Below are 17,443 nucleotides of genomic sequence, written 5' to 3' on the forward strand. Positions count from 1 at the left end.
GAAAAGGCAAAGGAAGACAACAATAAAGAGAAAAGAGAAGACAAAGAAAGATAACAGTAGGCCTATAGAGAGAAAAAGAGAAGTCAATGAAAAACAGCAATAAGGAAAAGAAAAAAAAGAAGGTAAAGAGACAACAAAGAGAGAAAAAGTCATGACAAAGAAAGACAGCAATAATGAGATAAAAGAGAAGATAAAACAAGCCAATAAAGAGAGAAAAATAGAAGGAAAAAAGATAACAGAGAAAAAGAGGAAAGAAAGACAATAAAGAGACAATGTAAGTCATAAAGAAAAGAAAAGACAAAAAGAGACAACAATAAGACATAAAAGAGAAGACGAAATCCAATAGAGAGACAAAAATAAAAGAAAAAAGATAGTAAAGAAAGGAAAAGTGCAGGCAAAGAAAGACAACAATAAAGAAACAAAAAGAAAAGACACAGAAAGACAAAAAAGAAAAGAGAAAGCGAAGAAAGACAATACAGAGAGAAAAAGAGAAGACAATGAAAAACAACAATGAAGAAAAGAAAAGAGAAGGTAAAGAGAGACAACAAAAGGGAGAAAAAGACATGGCAAAGAAAGGAAATAATAAATGGATAAAATAAAAGGCAAAGAAACAAAATTTAAAGACAGAAATAAAAGGAAACAAGATAGCTATGAAGAAAGAAAAAGAGTAGGCTAAGGAAGACAACAATAAAGAGACAAAAGTAGAAGACATTGAAAAACAATCAAGACAAGAAAAGAGAAGGCAGATAGATACAACACTAAAGAGGATAAAAGGCAAAGAAACAAAATTTAAAGACAGAAATAAAAGGAAACAAGATAGCTATGAAGAAAGAAAAAGAGTAGGCTAAGGAAGACAACAATAAAGAGACAAAAATAGAAGACATTGAAAAACAATCAAGACAAGAAAAGAGAAGGCAGATAGATACAACACTAAAGAGGAGAAAAAAAGACGGATAAAAGCAATAAAGGGAGAAAAGAGAAAACAATGAAAAACAATAACAGAAGAAAAGAGAGAAGGTAAATAGAGACAACGATAAAGAGAAGAAAAGAGAAAACAGAGAAAAACAAAGAGAGAAGAGTAAATGGAAAAATACAACAATAAAGAGAGAAAAAGAGAAGGCAAGGAAAGAAAGTAACAAAAAGAGAAGAAGAACAGCAAAACGAAAGAAAGGAATAAAGTAAAGAGGAAAGCGAGGTGTAAATGAACACGATAATATTATGAAACAGTGGGATTAAAATTGAAAAGATGGAAAGCAAAAGCGAGACACTGCACGGTGTTTTCATGGAACTGGCTTTTACCACAGTCTAGTATATACAGTCACGAAGCTTGAGTTGCGAGGGTGCTAGGAACAATAGACTGTGCCGGTACTATTTCGCATCGTCTGTAATGAGGCGACATTAGCGATCCTGGTGGTTAGCAACTATCTATGGATGCATATTTACTACGTATTGAGCTTTGTGACTGTATATACAGGGATATCATTTTATTTTTACTAACATTTCTAATACTAACCAGGCTATACCTTTGGATCAACGATTAAGAACCGGAAACACCGTTTGCTACTCCCTTCCACGACTGGAGTTCGATGATACTGGCGTAATATACAAACAAATCACTTTACTAGGTAGAGAAGGGAAGAAAAGTAGTTCATCTATTTATGTAAACTAGGAAATATCGCGATTTTGAGTTTGAAAATTTTTATTAGGTTTTTGTTTAATCAAAATACAGTACATTATTAACAATGAATGTTTTTACTCACGAACTGAGCTTTCCATGCGAACGTATTCATTATGCAGTGTGTATTATACTGTCTACAGCACATTAGCGTACACTATAGAGAATGAAGTTGAATTGAAAAATAATCATAATATAGACCTTTAAAAACATTTTTGAAAATGGTGGTCGTTCATTTCGATACAGGCTTCAGTTCTAATGTGCATATTATCGTACTATAGACGATTGTACGTAATTCCAATTACCAGGTTCGTGCTTCGTATCAGTAACTGATGTGAAATAATTCTGTACCTACTCTATAAAAGAGACCTTACGTACTGTAAATTCAATCTTCACTTCTGCCCGATCGAAAAGATAAAATTACTCAGACATGCTATCTACTGTCCGTCCAAGTAGTTACGTCGCAGCGTCGTAGAAAGGCAGGAAATCACGTGACAGTAAATTACTTAACGAGGCCCAATTATATAAGTTATTTTAAACAATTGTATAATAGTACGTAGACGTCCAATTCCTAACAAAAATTAATGTTCTCAGAAAAGAGCTAAGACAGCCCAGCCACTAGCATTTACAGAGAGGCGAATAGAAGCAGGTGGGGGAAACCGGGATGCGACGTAGGCAAATGCAAAATGATGCAATATTGAAAGCTTCTTTCGTCACTGGAAAACGCGAACATATTTTTGGAACATACTGTTTACTATGACCGTAAGGCTACTATGACTGTATATGCGGTCTTGGATCTGTGTGGAGGACGGTTGAACTTCCTTAGTAGAAGGAGTGGGAGTGAAGTACATTCAGAAACTCAGGTACTATAAAAATTGAAGTAAAAATAAAATGATGTCCCTGTACTAAACTGTGCTTTTACTCTGATTTCTAGTATGCTGCAGGCTGTATTCCATGGGGGAGGTTAACCGCAAATACTTCTAATCGTAATTATATGAAGCAGTGAACCAGCTCTGGGGTCGCGGCCTCCGATTACGAACGCAGCGTCTCATGAAGGTCAAGCGATGTGGCTGCCATCTCGGGCGGCCGGCTTCAAGAACCGGCTCTGCAACTTATGGCAAAATACGCGGCATCAGGTTGGATGACCCCGGCGGTCCAATTCAACTAGCGACGAAGAAGAAGGCTTACAGTACTACACACGATGAGCAATTACTGAGGCGCTGTATAAAACCTGTTTAGAGATTTTGACGAAAAACATACTCATCGACCGAGTGGTCGTGTCGCATCTCTGTTCCCCCCCCCCTCCACCCGCTTCTGCTGGCTCCTCTGTAAATACTAGTAGCTGTGATGTTAGGCTTTTTCCTGAACATATTTGTTGTATTGTATTTATTTACATCCCGTAGTATTCTTGCATCGCGTAACTGCTTGAATATGGAACATGTAAAAAAATAATAGCATTACAAAGTCTTAACTGATAGTCACAGTGCAGTTGAAATAAATACAATAGTAATATGCGTTACAAGAGCGGTATACTGCAGTTTTCATGTTCGAGGAAAAGTTTGAAAAAGCGAAACGTAGTTGAGCTTTTTTAACTTCCGAGAATTGAAAGAAAACATACCACTCGTGTATCGTACATTATTTTGTGCGAAGATCGTTTATTACATACCTGAAAGAGGAAATTCTAATTAGTTATAATGAAATCTCCATCTTGGTTTCTGTTCAATGACGGCAAATTTGCAAAACAAAAATATCTATCTTCAACATTGTTGCTTTAAAATGTTTTATGTGTTTACTATACTCCAGTAGGCCGTGATATACCTCTGTCTTTTTTTTCCCCAGTCTATAAATGCGAACTTAAAACAATGTTATTTGCATCACGAATGCAGGAACTTTAGTGGAGTTGTAGAGTTTACTTAATTTTTGCAAATATTTAAAAACAATAATAACAGTACAATTTAGGTGAAATTGCAATGGTAAGTTTACAATTTATAATTATTACTATACTGAACGTCGCTAAAAATAATATGTTAAAAGCATAAGCAGTAAAATCAGTATGTCACTTAAGCGGTAAGAAGAGGGAAATTGTTATGTGTGTTAGGTTGGGAATACTGAATGTGGAATGTTAGACTTTCCGCGGATTGGTTTTGTGCGGAAACCAAGCAAATACGCACGATCTCGCACAAAAGAATTTTACAATATTTCGTATAGGTCAGTTTCTGTCAGATGCGTTTCCAATTCACTGTGGGCTAAAGCAAGGAGATGCACTATCACCTTTATTTTCTAACTTTGCTCTAGAGTATGCCATTAGGAAAGTTCAGGATAACAGAGAGGGTTTGGAATTGAACGGGTTACATCAGCTGCTTGTCTATGCGGATGACGTGAATATGTTAGGAGAAAATCCACAAACGATTAGGGAAAACACGGGAATTTTACTGGAAGCAAGTAAAGAGATGGTTTGGAAGTAAATCCCGAAAAGACAAAGTATATGATTAGCCTATGTCTTGTGACCAGAATATTGTACGAAATGGAAATATAAAAATTGGAGATTTATCCTTCCAAGAAGTGGAAAAATTCATATATCTTGGAGCAACAGTAACAAGTATAAATAACACTCGGGAGGAAATTAAACGCAGAATAAAAATGGGAAATGCCTGTTATTATTCGATTGAGAAGCTTTTATCATCTAGTCTGCTGTCAAAAAGCTGAAAGTTAGGATTTATAAAACAGTTATATTACCGGTTGTTGGGTATGGTTGTGAAACTTGGACTCTCACTTTGACAGAGGAACATAGGTTAAGGGTGTTTGAGAATAAGATTCTTAGGGAAATAAGTGGGGCTAAGAGGGATGAAGTTACAGAAGAATAGAGAAAGTTACACAACACAGAACTGCACGCATTGTATTCTTCACCTGACATAATTAGGAACATTAAATCCAGACGTTTGAAATGGGGAGGGCATGTGGCACGTATGGGCGAATCCAGAAATGCATATAGTGTGTTTCTTGGGAGACCGGAGGGAAAAAGATCTTTAAGGAGGCCGAGATGTAGATGGGAATATAATATTAAAATGGATTTGAGGGAGGTGGGATATGATGATAGAGACTGGATTAATCTTGTTCAGGATAGGGACCAATGGCGGGCTTATGTGAGGGCGACAATGAACCTCCGGGTTCCTTAAGAGCCAGTAAGTAAGTCTACTAGTACAACACAAGGGGGTAGAATCGATACTTAATACAAGACAGAAATATTCATGCAGTGTTGTTGAATGTCATAAATTCATCTTCAGAATAGAAGGCGTGAGAAATTAGGTTGTAGTTCTTTAATTTTGTCCTACATAATCTTATGTTTTGAGTTTGATTTTTTACATCCATAGTGAGGAAATTAAAATTTTTAATGCCACATAACGGTCTTATTTCTGATAGCAGGATAGATTTTCCGATGGAGTATTAAAGCCATTTTTAGACCCGTATTTATGCTATGAACTGCTGAATTAGTTTCAAAGTTTTCACGATTACATACGAGGAAGATTATTAACGAAAAAAATGTACTGACAAGCGAGGAATATTATTTGTAGTTTTTTTAATGCACCCTTCAGTAGGCAGTTTCTTCTCAGCCAGTGATCCAGCCAATTCCTTTTTCTCTTTCTGATCAGGTTCAGCATCATTCTTTCTTCACCCACTCTTTCCAACACAGCTTCATTTCTTATTATGTCTCTCCATTTTACACACTCCAGTCTTTTCCATATCCAGATTTCAAATGCTACTGGATAGGACGAATATTGTTAATCTTTAGTAACCTGTTTAAGAGTAAATATACTCGTATGTAAACAATGCAAATGAAATAATAATAATAATAATAATAATAATAATAATAATAATAATAATAATAATAATAATAATACTTATGGCTTTTAAGAAACACGTAGGTTCACTGTCGCCCTCACATAAGCCCGTCATCGGTCCCTATCCTGAGCAAGATTAATCCAGTCTCTACCATCACATCCCACCTCCCTCAAATCCATTTTAACATTATCCTCCCATCTACGTCTCGGTCTCCTCAAAGATCGTATACCTCCGGCCTCCCAACTAACACTCTATATGCATTTCTGGATTCGCTCATACGTGCTACATGCCCTGCCCATCTCAAACGTCTGGATTTAACGTTCCTAATTATGTCAGGTGAAGAATACAATGCGTGCAGTTCTGTGTTGTGTAACTTTCTCATTCTCCTGTAACTTCATCCCGCTTAGCCCCAAATATTTTCCGAAGCACCTTATTCTCAAACACCCTTAACATCTGTTCCTCTCTCAAAGTGAGAGTTCAAGTTTCACAACCATACAGCACAACTGGTAATATAATTGTTTTATAAATTCTAACTTTCAGATTTTTTGACAGCAGACTGGATGACAAAAGCTTCTCAATCGAATAATAACAGGCATTTCCCATATCTGTTCTGCGTTTAATTTCCTCCCGAGTATCATTTATATTTGTTACTGTTGCTCCAAGATACTTGAATTTTTCCACCTCTTCAAAGGATAAATTTCCACTTTTCATATTTCCATTTCGTACAATATTCTGGTCACGAGACATAATCGTATATTCTGTTTTTTTTTTCGGGATTTATTTCCAAACCCATCTCTTTACTTGGTTTTAGTAAAATTCCAGTGTTTTCCGTAACAGTTTGTGGAGTTTCTCCTAACATAGTCACATCATCCGCATAGACAAGGAGCTGATGTATTCCGTTCAATTAAAAAGTCTCTCTGAATAATAATAATAATAATAATAATAATAATAATAATAATAATAATAATAATACATTTAAGCTAACAATAGCACGTATCACCAGTGTACGCACGTGCCGAGTAAGGATCGAATACACATCCAGGCATAACAACGCTGGAAAAATACTGCATTGTAAATTAACCAAGGGACAATTTATTTCTGAACACACTACCATGTTGGAAGTACATTCCAGGCAACATGCCAGAAATTATAAACGTAAAATATAATGCGAGTTGGTCGTAATGACAGATGGAATGGCGTGCCCAAATTCTAAGAGACACAATATTATGTTTAAGAAAATTTATAAGGCACTATCGTTTTAACACGACATTATAAGAACTTATGACAAACAAAAAAGTGGCAGAAAAGTGACATACGTTAATTTATTATATACTTTACGTGTTTCGTAATAATTACATTCCTTTATCATATTGAAAATTATGTAATTGTCTACAGTTTATTTTCTTGAAATTATGCGATTTAGGCTAATACGCACCAAAAATAACACAGCTTCACTCTCCTGATTACATATGTTAGAAGCCATTTTTTTTTCGTTTATTTTTTTTTTTTCGTTATTTGTTAAACTTCCTCTTTTATAACTCTTAAGGTTATACCAATGTCTATAGGACACACTAGGTATCGATAAATTTGTGGGCCTCTCCGAACTTGGAATCAGAGCCTATGGGACTCCACAGAGACATACACAGGGCAGAATATTAACAAGGATCATCCATTCATCTCTGAGACGAGATAAAAACCCACGAAACTTCGAAAAACACGGCATAAGGCTTTAGTCTTAAGGGGAGTTTTTCTTACACCTGGGAGACACCTGGCTTGGCATGTAGAAGATGTTAGGTTATTCCTCTTGTTTTACGATATGTATGGCTTAGGTATTTATGCTTTTATTCCATACGATCCATATATCTTAATGTTGTCTATCATCTGATATTTCTTCTGACCTGAACTTTCTTCTGTTTACCATTCCTTCTAGAGCATCCTTCAGTAGACAGTTTCTTCTTAGCCAGAGAACCAGTCAATTTGTTTTTGTCTTCCTCATCAGTTTCAGCATCATTCTTTTTTTCACCCACTCTTTTTAGCACAGATTCATTTCTTATTCTGTCTATCCACTCCACACACTCCATTCTTCTCCATATCTACATCCCAAATGCTTCCAGTCGTTTCTCTTCACTTCGTCGTAATGTCTATGTTTCTGTCCTATACAATGCCACACTCCACATAAAGCACCTCACTAGTCTCTGCCTTAAAAAGACGGCATGAGACAATTGAGACCGCAATAGACCAGTAGGTCTAGTGCTTGAACTGGATGATGATGACAATGATGATGATGATGATGATGATGATGATAAGAAATACCATATAACAAGCGACGAAGAGGCACCCACAGAAGAATAAAAATGCGTCTGAAACACTTGTTAGAAGCTATCATTTGTTTCTCTAAGCGCCACCTATTCATGATCATTGGAATTATGATAATGATGATCTGTAGTGAGCCTTGACGAAACAGTAAAGGAAACAGTATTTTCCTAGCGTAAAAGTGCCCAAACCGGTAACTATTTACTAAAATTCCTCTTGAATTTCTACGATTTGAACTCATATCTCGGGCGGAAAGTCAGCGCTATAGAGCGTTAGGCCTCATGTTCAGTAGCGGCTGGTGGTCAAAATAATGAGTGTGCTACAATCTCTATATCGGCCTACTGTATACACTTATATGTATTTATCTTAATTTGAGACTCGCCTAGTGACGAAATATGAAATCCATACGACGTTCCTTCCTACTGCAGAACTTGTCAATTACCCTGGTTTTTATACCATTAAGTACGAGAAAAATTCGTACCGGCACCGGGAATCGAACCCAGGACCTCTCAGTTGTGCGCGCTGAGTGCTCTTTAACCAACTGAGCTATGCCGGGACCCGATTCACGACGCCGGCCGAACTCCTCTCGTAGTATCGTGTTACGGCCTTACTGCCTGCACTTGAGACGATACACGTCATATATGTACAGGAGCGCATATTACATGACTTTATGGCCATATTCAACAACAGTTTCTTTAAACTGTTAACATCATATATGTATCAAATATGAATGAGGTCTCGCCCACCTCATTATATTTTGCTCGAGCATAGTTCAGTTGGTTAGAGAGCACTCAGCGCGCAAAGCTGAGAGGTCCTGGGTTCGATTCCCGGTGCCGGTACGAATTTTTCTCGTACTTAATGGTATAAAAACAAACTGACTAGACATACTAGTCGAGCAAAATATAATGAGGTGGGCGAGACCTCATTCATATTTGATACAATTACCCTGATGTTAAACCCCTCCATCTTGGAAATCATACTCTTTTCTATTTACGGTATTGCAAAAGCAGTGAGGCGATCCTGGGACATAGTGTTCCTTAAAAACGTTTTTATGCGTTTAAAGAAAGAAAAACATCTTTCTGACTCAGCAGTGGTCGTTGGTGTTGTAACCAAAATATTTAACAACTTCGTTACTTCACAGAATGGATCCTGTGAATTGTTGGAGGCTATGTTATGTATTGTAACAATTGAACAGCTCCATCTATATCGGGTCTTCCACATAGAACCCCAAGTTGTGTCTTTAACACTCTTTTATTCAGTACAGTATAGCTGTTGACAGCAACTTCAAGTTTGCGTTCAGGAAAATTATGCGAAAAATTGTCAAAAAATTTGCTGTTTAACAATTTTGTTGCGTCTAGGTATGTTAAAGACTGGAAACGGTGAGTAGCTTCCTGAATTATACGGTCACATACTACCTTGGCTTCAATTTTCTAGACTGACTGATTCAGGAGGAACCTCAAAAACCAGGTAGATGGCAGCAGCGGTCGGACACTTGAATTACCAAACAAATTGTACATAGTTCCGAGTTCTTCCACAAACAAGCATTCTTTCGTTACGCTTTACTTTTGCAATCTCCAAGCTGTGTTGTGCTGAAGCTGACTACAGCACTTTCCCGCGTAAAAATAGCCAATCAGAGCAGTGATTTCAGCTTCGCACATGCGCAATAGTTGTCTACATTCATGTAGAGTTTTGAGTAGCACAACGAACCCCCTGAGGCACCACAGAGCGAAGAGCGAAGACTAAACACTCTATCACGCGTCATAAACATAACCACGGAAAATTGTCAAATGGCAGATCAAATACTATGGTATTGCAAATACATTATTTGAGCAAAAATTATCATTGTACTGTAGCACATAAGGACGGGCCGCCCCTGCTCATGTTGTATTTAAATGGCATGGCAACATTAGCAGTGTGACGTCAAACGTGCGCCTGAAGACTATACTCCAGGCGGACTACACAGCCCTGCTCTCGGCCTCAAGTGTTGACCGATATGAAAGGCTCTCTTGACTTAATCAGCCGCCATTGTGCCGTCGCCATTATCTCGACCCTGTATAGTTGCCACACCCTGTGTAATGGCGCGTGCAATCCGACAATGCCTGGCCTGACGCAATTACAGCCTATTGTCTGATAGGTTCGCCGTTGTGCTGGGAAAATAGCGTGGATTCCACAGCCAGAGAGCTAGGCAATCCCGCAATGCACTGCTGCGTTCCTCATAAACGGCGTATAAAAATACTGATGGAATATAGGAGCGTTCAGATACGCAGGCAACGGATCACGGTTAAGTTAAGATTCGGAAATAGTGATAACCGAGTAAAATATGCTAACTTTATGTCTCACGCTGGTATTTCTCAAACCGGGACGGACTGCAAAGAAAACACCTAACGCAATGTTGTGAATGAATGAATAAATAAATTGAGTTGTTTATTTTAGAAAAGGTACTAATATTTTTGTGCGAGATCGTGCGTATTTGCTTGTTTTCCGCACAGAACCAATACGCGGTAAGTGTGAAATACCACATTCAGTATTCCCAACGTAACACACATAACAATTTCCTTCTTCTTACCGCTTAAGCGCCACATTCATTTTACTGCTTTAGGCTTTTAACATATTATTTTTAGAGACGTTTAACATAGTAATAATTATAAATTGGAAACTTACCACTGCAATTTCACTAAATTGCAATGTTAATTATTGTTTTTAAATATTTGCAAAAATTAAGTAAAGTCTACTACTCCACGAAATTTATTGCATTCCTGATACAAATAACATTAAGGAAGCCGTGAAAAAATCAACGAGATTCCAAATGCCGATGTTATTACTGCAATATGTTATATAAATAATATTGTTAAAATATTAAAATGAAAAATAAATCATTACATAACCCTACCGTTTGTTTTAATTTCGCATTTATAGACTGGGGGGAAAAAAAAGACAGACGTATATCACGGCCTGCTGGAGTATAGTAAACACAGAAAATATTTTATAGCAACAATGTTGAAGAAAGATATTTTGGTTTTCCGAAGTTGCCGTCATTAAACAGAAACCAAGATGGAGATTTCATTGCAACTAATTAGAAATTCGTCTTTCATGTATGTAATAAACGATCTTCGCACAAAATAATGTACGATACACGAGCGGTATATTTGTTTTCAGCAACATACCGCTCTTGTAACGCATATTACTATTGTGGAAATTGATGTTTTGTTAAAAGTATACTCTATTGGGGGTAGCAGCACAGTCTAGTATATACAGTCATGAAGCTTGAGTTTATGAGGGTACTAGGAACAATAGACTGTGCAGGTACTATTCCGCATTGTCTGTAATGAGGCGATAGTAGCGAACCTAGTGGTTAGCAACTATCTATGGATACATATTTACTACGTATTTAGCTTCGTGACTGTATGTACTAGACTGTGGTAGCAGCATTAAGTTTAGACACATTCCTAACTCGAGTCCATATGTTGCTATGGAGGTTTGATAAATAGTAGTTGTAGTAGTAGTACTAGTAGTAGTAGTAGTAGTAGTAGTAGTAGTAGTATGGGAATAGGCCTAGAAAATTATTAAATTATTGAAAATATAGAAATGAAAATAAATGAGGCTCCTTTATTAATATTTTTTGTTCCTAGTAGTGTTTTGAATTCTATGTGTAAATCTGTTAATAATTTATTTTATAGAATATAATGTCGTGATGGAATTAATCAAAATATTATTGGGATAATGAATAATCCTAATACAGTGCTAATTCAGTTTAATGATAAATTTATTATACTTGTTGATGGGTCAAACATTGAAAATAAATTACTTATCATTTTAAATTTATAATTTTTATACTAATCATTCTTTTTTCTGTTAATAATTTAACTGGAATATATGAGAAATAATTTATAGAGTTAAATAGTATAAATATGATAGAGAAGAATGTGAATAGCATTAATCATCTTAGAGATATTATTTGTGGGATTGAAAAATAGTAATAGTAGTAGTAGTAGTAGTAATAGTAATAGTAGTAGTAAGAGTAATAGTAGTAGTAGTAGTAGTAGTAGTAATAGTAGTAGTATAATAATAGTAGTAGTTTTATTTTGCCTGGCAGAACTAAGGCCATAAGACCTTCTCTTCCACTCAACCAGGTTTCAATGATATACATTAAATACAAAATTCTGTGATAGATTACAAAACAACACAAAAGAAGATAGGTACGTTCATTTGAGAAAGAGTACATAACCTGGATATGTTCCCTTTCTTCACTAAACTGACTGTAGTTAATATTAGCGCAAAAAGTTCTCAAATATAATAAGTGAAGAGGCAAAGTCTTTCTATGACACCATTGTGAATTGGACAACTACAACACAGGGTAATGCAGAGTAAAGTTTTTTAATGTCAAAAGTGAAAATAAGAGGCATATTTCCATGTTCACTGTATATTCACTGTTCACTAAAACACTGACTTGTAATACGTCCACTTTTTTAACTCTCATTGTTTCTGTGTTTAGTTTAGAAAGGGTACATGCCCAAGACAAAAAAAAATCCATAAAATCATCCCTTTTCATCTGAAACTCTTGTGTAAAGTACCCTTCCCAAGGTGAAATACAAAAAAGAAATCCTTAATTTAAAGATTTTTTTTTTGTCTCCTGTAAAATTAGAAAAATGTGACGTGTCCTTTCTAAAATAAAAGATAGCCTACAATTAAGAGTTATGAAATATTTCATATCAAACAATATTTTTATCTCAAAAAGAAAACAAAAACGAACAAAATTGTAATAAACTGTTTTGTTTGAAATATCTCAAAGAATAGCCCACTGAAATTAATGGCACTGCTAACGGTTCACTCCGTATAGCTATACTATATGAGAATCTCGAAGTTGTTTTTTTTTTTTTTTTGCATTGCATTGCATCGTTACAAAGAGTAGTTTATCTCCAAACTTCATAAGACAAAAAAGGGTGAAATAACCAAGACGTGTTGACAGGCACCTTTGAAACATTTCCAACCATAGAATTTGACTAGGTCAATGTTACTTTGTTTATTTAATGTGAATATATCTATAAGTTCCCGAAACGACAAAGTATATGATTATGTCTCGTGACCAGAATATTGTACGAAATGGAAATATAAAAATTGGAGATTTATCCTTCGAAGAGGTGGAAAAATTCAAATATCTTGGAGCAACAGTAACAAATATAAATGACACTCAGGAGGAAATTAACCGCAGAATAAATATGGGAAATGCGTGTTATTATTCGGTTGAGATGCTCTTATCATCCAGTCTGCTGTCCAAAAATCTGAAAGTTAGAATTTATAAAACAGTTATATTACCGGTTCTTCTGTATGGTTGTGAAACTTGGACTCTCACTCTGAGAGAGGAACATAGGTTAAGGGTATTTGAGAATAAGGTGCTTAGGAAAATATTTGGGGCTAAGCGGGATGAAGTTACAGTAGAATGGAGAAAGTTACACAACACAGAACTGCAAACATTGTACTGTTCACCTGACATAATTAGGAACATTAGGTAAATCCAGACGTTTGAGATGGGCAGGGCATGTAGCATGTGGGCGAATCCAGAAATGCATATAGAGTGTTAGTTGGGAGACCGGAGGGAAAAAGACCTTTAGGGAGGCCGAGACGTAGATGGGAGGATAATATTAAAATGGATTTGAGGGAGGTGGGGTATGATCATAGAGACTGGATTAATCTTGCACAGGATAGGGACCGCTGGCGGGCTTATGTGAGGGCGGCAATGAACCTTCGGGTTCCTTAAAAGCCATTTGTAAGTAAGTAAGTAAGTAAGTATATCTATAAGTTCCGTCCAGTACTAGGGTGCCATCCCAGAAAGTCATCGACACATTTTCAGGTCAGTTTCGTCGCGCCAATAATTTATAAACTACACGACATTTTCCAGTGCAGTAAACTGCGGTCGACAGACGATTTTTTTATTTTGGTTATTTTACGACGCTGTATCAATATCTAAGTTATTTAGCGTCTGAATGATATGAAGGTGATAATGCCGGTGAAACGAGTCCGGGGTCCAGGACCGAAAGTTACCCAGCATTTGCTCGTATTGGGTTGGGGGAAAACCCCGGAGAAAACCTCAACCAGGTAACTTGCCCCGACCGGGATTCGAACCCGGGCCACCTGGTTTCGCGGCCAGACGCGCTGACCGTTACTCCACAGGTGTGGACTCGAGAGACGAAGAATCAATATGACCTTGAGTTGGAGTGGGTGACGTCATCTAGCGATATGTTGGAGGTGGGGAGTTAAGGCACGGATTGGAGGGTCGCGCAGCAGCCGAGGCAGTGAAAATCGAGTGTGAAAAGTGATAGAACGTTTGCAGTGGTTTCAAATGAATCGCAACGAACCAGGATACAATCTCAATTGAGCAACAATCACCAGTCGACAAGTTAAATTGGAAAAATTCGCGAGTGAATTTGAGTGAAGAGAGAAAATTCACAATATCAATACGGCGGTTGCTGTCGTCTGCGATACAACGAACTTTTCTGTTGATTTTCGAGTTCGTCATTTTTTCCGGTTATTATAGCCTATGCTTATTTAAGTTTTGTTAACTCTCGCTAGTGGTTTTATATTTTATTTTATCCGTCTTAGTATTTATTTTATTATTGTAATTATTTTTGTTTTATCACTATTATTATTATTATTATTATTATTATTATTATTATTATTATTAATGAATTATTTTGTATTACAATCTTTGTATCATTTCTGTCATGATTATTCTATTATTATTATTATTATTATTATTATTATTATTATTATTATTATTGTTACTATTATTTCTATCATCAGCATTATTTATTTGATCCCTGTAAAATTTATGTACACTACTGGACTGTACCCGAGCACGAGCATATGCTCATTTCGGGTATCTATTCATATGTATTCATTTCAAAGGTAAATTGTAAATAAATTTGAATTTGAAAATGCAGCGCAAATGGGTGCGGAGTTACAAACAAAGGGTAGGAAAATACAGAGCACGGTGTTTACTATAGTAACCGACATGTTTATTGTCAATATATGCAAGATGATGACCTGTTATAAATAAAATTATACTCGACTACTGAATGTGGGTATATTTCTTCATTCTTATAGGCCTTCCTTACATTCAACAATCCATCTCGAGGGATGTATTCACGAAAAAAAACTTGCTGCTGTGTCTCCGATAGAGCCTACCCCGATATTTTTTTTATTATTTCTCCATATAGAAGTACACAGAAAGTAATAACGAATAAAATACGGTTCCCGTTCACGGATGAAGCCCGTGGAGAGAGATAGTCGCTTGTTTGCAAACAGATTATAATCATAGAGATTGCGAGAGAGTCCCACAAAAGTTGAGAATGAAAGTCGCGTCTCCATGGCGACCGTGACATCACAGCTGCCAGCACAATGCCCAATATTTCTATGGTGGGATCATTTCGCCGGGAAACAAGTGAAAGGGTCAAAAGCAGGATGCGCTCTCAGTTGCCAGGATACACGCGTCATTCATCACGACTCGACTTGCGCACAGACGTGTGTCATTTGTTAAAGAGTCGCCGCACGTTTGCGAGGATTACAAGGTCCTAGGAATTGAATTATTATTATTATTATTATTATTATTATTATTATTATTATTATTATTATTACTATTATTATTATTATTATTATTATCATCATCATCATCATCACCTTTACTTTTTAACTTTTCTCTAGAGTACGCGATTAGGAAAGTCCAGGATTACAGACAGGGTTTGGAATTGAACCAGTTACATCAGCTGCTTGTCTATGCGGATGACGTGAATATGTTAGGAGAAAATCCACAAACGATTAGGGAAAATAGGGGAATTTTACTTGAAGCAAGTAAAGAAATAGGTTTGGAAATAAATCCCGAAAAGACAAAGTATATGATTATGTCTTGTGACGAGAATATTGTACGAAATGGATATATAAAAATTGGAAATTATCCTTTGAAGATGTGGAAAAATTCAAATACCAGGGAGCAACAGTAACAAATATAAATGATATTCGGGAGGAAATTAAGGACAGAATAAATATGGGAAATGCCTGTTATTATTCCGTTGAGAAGCTTTTATCATCCAGTCTGCTGTCAAAAAATCTGAAAGTTAGAATTTATAAAACAGTTATATCACCGGTTGTTCTGTATGGTTGTGAAACTTGGACTCTCACTTCGACAGAGGAACAGAGATTAAGAGTGTTTGAGAATAAGATTCTTAGAAAAATATTTGGGGCTAAGAGGGATGAAGTTACAGGAGAATGGAGAAAGTTACACAACGCAGAACTGCACGCATTGTATTCTTCACCTAACATAATTAGGAACATTAAATCCAGACGTTTGAGATGGGCAGGCCATGTTGCACGTATGGGCGAATCCAGAAATGCATATAGAGTGTTAGTTGGGAGGCCGGAGGGAAAAAGACCTTTGGGGAGGGCGAGACGTAGATGGGAAGATAATATTAAAATGGATTTGAGGGAGATGGGATATGATGATAGAGACTGGATTAATCTTGCTCAGGATAGGGACCGATGGCGGGCTTATGAGAGGGCGGCAATGAACCTACGTGTTCCTTGAAAGCCATTTGTAAGTAATTATTATTATTATTATTATTATTATTATTATTATTATTATTAAATTAAACACAGAATAAATATGGGAAATGCCTGTTATTATTCGGTTGAGAAGCTTTTATCATCCAGTCAGTTGTCAAAAAATCTGAAAGTTAGAATTTATAAAACAGTTATATTACCGGTTGTTCTTTATGGTTGTGAAACTTTGACTCTCACTTTGAGAGAGGAACAGAGATTAAGGGTGTTTGAGAATGGGATTCTAAGGAAAATATTTGGGGCTAAGAGGGGTGAAATTACAGGAGAACGGAGAAAGTTACACAACGCAGAACTGCACGCATTGTATTCTTCACCTAACATAATTAGGAACATTAAATCCAGACGTTTGAGATGGACAGGGCATGTAGCACATATGGGCGAATCCAGAAAGGTATATAGTATGTTAGTTTGGGAGGCCGAAGGGAAAAAGACCTTTGGGGAGGCCGATATGTAGATGGGGAGATAATATTAAAATGGATTTGAGGGAGGTGGGATATGTTGATAAAGACTGGATTAATCTTGCACAGGATAGGGACCAATGGCGGGCTTATGTTAGGACGGCAATGAACCTGCGGGTTCCTTGAAAGCCATTTGTATGATTATTATTATTATGATTACTTTTAGTGGCGGATTTCAGCATGTTTGCATGTTTTATTCTTTAGTTGTAAATCATACGTCACAATAAATTACATAAATGCATTTCAAGTTATTTGAACCAAGGGTTAAGATTTTATAGTGAATATACGAGAAAGAGTCAAAAAGTAACCTTAATAATTGTTTTATTAATTGAATATGTACAATAAGACTACAAACAATTCATTACTTTTCAACATAGTATAACAGGAACACTTGCATTGAACGTAGTGGGGGCTATGTTGAAAAGTGACCAAGTGTTTGTAGTCTTATTGTATATATTCAATTAACAAAACAATTACTAAGGTTACTTTTTGATTCTCCCTCGGAATTATATGCATATTTAAGAGGTAAATGCTTATAAAAGGCATATTT

General features: G+C 36.3%; 1 protein-coding gene and 1 non-coding gene across 2 annotated transcripts in view; both read right to left on the reverse strand.

Moving 5' to 3' along the window:
• LOC138706600 (muscleblind-like protein 3) overlaps positions 1–17,443 on the reverse strand; it is a 1,567,271-nt gene that overhangs the window by 1,000,064 nt on the left and 549,764 nt on the right. The gene's annotated exons all lie outside the window — the stretch shown is intronic.
• On the reverse strand, positions 8,307–8,384 carry TRNAA-CGC (transfer RNA alanine (anticodon CGC)). The gene has a single exon. It is a non-coding gene; the product is annotated as a tRNA-Ala (tRNA).

This window comes from Periplaneta americana, chromosome 9 (assembly GCF_040183065.1).
Source record: "Periplaneta americana isolate PAMFEO1 chromosome 9, P.americana_PAMFEO1_priV1, whole genome shotgun sequence".
Lineage (NCBI taxonomy): Eukaryota > Metazoa > Arthropoda > Insecta > Blattodea > Blattidae > Periplaneta > Periplaneta americana.